The following is a 4,652-nucleotide window of genomic DNA, read 5'->3' as shown; positions in this document are numbered from 1 at the left end:
ACTGATGAAAATATGTACAGTGGCTTGCGAAAGTATTCACCCCCCTTGACATTTTTCCTATTTTGTTGCCTTACAACCTGGAGTTAAATTGGATTTTGGGGGGGTTTGTATCAGTTGATTTACACAACATGCCTACCACTTTGAAGATGCAAAATATTATTTATTGTGAAACAAACAAGTAATAAGACAAAAAAACAGAAAACTTGAGCATGCATAACTATTCACCCCCCCAAAGTCAATACTTTGTAGAGCCACCTTTTGCAGCAATTACAGCTGCAAGTCTCTTGGGGTATGTCTGTCACGAGAATTTCTATCTATAATTAATCAAACTTAATGCTCTGAATAATTCCCAGAGGGTGTAAGGCTCTGGTTTAATCATGAATTAAACAAAGGTCAACAACTAGCAAGAATGATCTGTATGTTTAATCATGGAGAGCTCTCCCGCCAAAAAACACATATACAGCTTTTATACTTCACACAAAGGCACTTTGCTCCGCCCACCTTTAGGAGGCCTTTAACCAGTTTCTCAGTCCCCTTCATCCTGGAATGTTTGTCTCAGCAGTTTTTAACTCACCCCCTCTGTTAGTGGGTTTATAATGATAACCCTAACACAGTTCACACAGTCATCATCAGCATTGGGGTTAACAATTTTAGTCATAATCATAATTCCTCTTTCAGTCCACCCTTTGACTAAATGTTTACACCCTTAGGATAAATGTATTTACAAGCATGACCAATCTGATCTTCATACGTCAGAACTAATAAACATTTTATCCAATTGCGGTCTTTCAGGGTCAAAGTCCTCGTCATCCACCAAGCCTGGAGGATCGTTTTTCCCACTCCCCTGGTCAGAGTCCGGAGTCGGTCCATCTCTCATCATTTGTTGAGATACTGCATTCACCAACGCCTTACTCACCAATCCTCGGACACAGGGAACAAGACAACAACCACATAATAAAAGAATACCCATACAAACGCTGACCGCCCCTAAGATGGTGGCTGCTATGGTTTTCCATTTACCAAACATTTAATCAAACCACCCTATCCACGATGTACTAACTTCTGAGTTCTCAGCTCATTCTTCACTTAGAGCAGTTAATTCTGCAAGAGCTCTGGTGACCGTCCCATCCGGTGTGGTGTTGTTAGGGATAAATGTGCAACAATGGCTTATCATTCTATAGACACCGCCCCTTTCTGCCTGATCTAGAGCCAACCTCTTTTCCTAAGTCATGAGTGAGATGGCGGATAATTGTTCAGAGATCCCTTTTACTGCATCCCTAGTCTGGCCAATAAATCGTTGTTGGTCGTAATAGATATAATTAATCCAATCCACAATTTTGTTTATTGTCACCCACCAAAAGAATGTGGTAGTAAACCCTTCCCCTAAATCTTTCATAGCTTGGTATCTATCCGATACCCCCCTTGGTATCCCAATCGCATCCATCTAAATAGGGCTATTCTCCTTCTTGTTAAAACTCCTCCTACGTCTGTTTAACCCTTTCCTTGGTTCCTGGTGACTAATTCTAACTAGCTGAATCAGTAGAACCAGGGCGCACGTATCTTAGCCACCCTTTTGGTATTCTCTGCCTTATACTGCCTTTACTGGCACACGCCCACCACACATTGGTTACAGGGGCTGTAAGGTTCAGAATTCTCTCCTGTGCTTCTGAACTTAAGTCAATCACATTACTACTATCTCCAATTGATAATTGGTGATGTCTTTGTTTCTCTTTACCCCCCATCTGGATGTTCAGTCCCGCCCGGTCTCATATCCCCGTCCCCAAGTGTGTTTAAACACTTGAGTCTAGGAACAATCCGCTGTGGGGGCCGAACACGAATATAATGGGATTTTTATAATCCCAAATTGCTTATTGACATGTACCCCACCCATTGGCTACGTCCCTAACCTTTAATTTGAATCCTACAGTCTGCCCTTCTCTGACTCCCATTTTGTAGGCCACTCGTCCTTGACGGTCAGTATGTTGGGTCGCTTCTCTTCTCTTTTACTTCTTAACAATGGTAAGGGCATAGCGTAATTGGTGGTGGATCTTGACATATCAAGACCATTGCCGAGACTATGATGCAGCTCAAGTCACCCCTATTCCCAAAAACCGCCAACCCTCTCCTGTCCTCAGTCTTTCTGCTTGGTACTACCCCATACTCACACCCTGAGAACACACTACAGTGATGATAGGTCGGGGTAGGAGATCTTCGTTAACAGAGGTGATCCCCAGACCCTATTGGTCCAGTTCTTCTCTCTAACTCTGCGTGTGTTCAGTGGTGCTTGTATGTGTTCTTACCTTTTTGCAGTGGGTAACGTGGACCCAGGTTGCTCTTTCTGCTATTCTAATGGCAAAGGCAGTGATCATTATAACCTGATAGGGCCCTTCCCAACAGGCCTGCTTCCAGTCTTTCTTTTTTAGGGACTGGATGCTCACCAGTCACCTGGTTAGATAGAGTGGGTCACCTTCTCCTTTAGTTCACCTGTGGGGCACAAAACCTCTGACATACCGGTGTGGTTAATAAACGACCTTCCCACGTTTTCTGCTAGGGTCCTCTTAATTTCTATTTCTGCCTTCTACGGTCCTCCTAACTCTGGCATTCTGTATGGTCTACCAAATCCCTTCTCCAATGGCAATAACCCTTCTTCATCTGGAGTTCTCCTGATCGTCATTAATACTATCGGTAGACCTTGTACCCCATTTCTTCCTGCTCTCCTGTGTGTTTTCCTTAACCCCTCTCCAATCATACCGTTCACATCAGTATTCTCTTTCTAGACTGTATCTAAAACAAAAACATTTTAAAAGTATTTTGTCCTATCCTTCGTATATTTATTATTGAATCCTACCATCTACTACCATCCCCCCGTTTGACACATGTTTCTGCCCATGTGTCAATATTACCACCTACCTAAACAATCACTTAGGTAATATTGGTAATTTATCATCCAATTGCCATCCCTTATTTATTTTTGAGACTGTCCCTTGCTTCTTTATTGCTCCTCCCACTTCCTTTGTCTTTTATGGCAGCTAAATTCGACTTTCATTCAGTTCAGAATCAATAGTAATCCAATCAATCAATCCCTTATCTTGTAAAAACACTCATGTTTAGTTCAAACTCTGTTCTACCCCGGCTCTCCCGGGCTTGACCTGAAGACTGATGGTTGGACATGACAGGTCCCCCCCTCATGCTGTAATCAATCAAGAGATAGCAAAGGAGAGACAAAGGTTTTAGCCTGAACTCTGCTCAACCCTGGCCACTTTTTCCTCTCTGTTTGAGGAGAGAAGCAAAAGGTTCCCTTCTGCTTTCATTCACTGATAACGTAGGACAGCCGTAGGACAGCCATGGATTCCCACTTCACTTACACACCTCTAAAACATTTAATCTAACCCATGACACATTATTTACTACTGCTCATTCTCTTGCTACAATCTGCAAATGTACCAATAAATTCTCTTACCATCATTACTACCCCCTTTTCTGAACATATGAGTCACAACGTCACTCATGCTTTCAAAAACAAAATACCAACATTGTTTATTAAACCATAATAAAAATGAAATTAAAATGACAACATCTGATAATACCTCAACTTACTTCTATCCCGTAAAGTAATCCAAGATTAGTACAATTGACTAGCAACAGGTATCCCTCATTCAGGGAAAGCTCTCTCTCTCTTCTGTTATTTTATGGTTCAACATAAATGTTACTTATCCCAAGTGTTCATTAAGTCTTCATGATATTTATTCTCATAAGAAATCATGTATACCACAAACTCAGTCAAAAAACGAAAAACTCCATAAAATTCACTGTGTGAACTGTTGAAAAACCCCTAAATTTAAAATAACAAGCCTTTATAAACATCATACTAGGTGTGTTGTTTTTTATTTGAAAAACCCATTTGAAAAACAACAACCAAAAATAGCCAGGCCCCACTTAATTTGGTAGCTCACTTTTACGACCTAAATACTGCCTAACTTTACTACTGCTCCCCCTAGCCCTGGGCAACATTCCAATGAGGTAAGCTAATCTCTTTCTCCTGGAAGAGGAATTATACATTTTGTTAACCTTCAATTACCATCAGTAATCTAAAGATGGTAAGTACACACAAAACATGATACCGATATCCCCAGTCCTAACTCATCAATAATCGTTTGTATCAATCTAATTCCACATAACTAATCCATAAAACCACTCAAAATTTCTCGAGTATACAATGATTATGTTTAATTGATTACCCTTCAGATCATATCCTCTTTAAATCTCACAACGATTATTGAACCCCTAAATCTGCTCCATGTGATCTCATCCCAAATGATCTATTATCAATTATTTGACCAACACCATAGGAAAATCTGTCTCCCCTTCTATTGTTCCTTTCGCCCCAGTAAATGTCATATTTCATTCATTAGCCAATACAATCACATACTCCGTGTAAGTAAGACATTATATTTGATCCCAGGCATTCCCTTAACATAATGCTATAGGAGACTTCCATCAATCCTGGAAGACACTATATAAAACCACGTTTCATTAAGTTCACTACACCTTCTAATATAACCCTATAACCCCTTTCTATTAATTTAATCACCGCAACCTGTTGCATTGATGTTTTTAAAATATAAACCTATTGTTTAATAACTTCATACTTA

The sequence above is a fragment of the Coregonus clupeaformis genome, chromosome 29, assembly GCF_020615455.1.
Source record: "Coregonus clupeaformis isolate EN_2021a chromosome 29, ASM2061545v1, whole genome shotgun sequence".
Classification (NCBI taxonomy): Eukaryota; Metazoa; Chordata; class Actinopteri; order Salmoniformes; family Salmonidae; genus Coregonus; species Coregonus clupeaformis.
The sequence above is the reverse complement of the archived record's forward strand: the minus strand, read 5'-3'. Positions refer to the sequence as shown.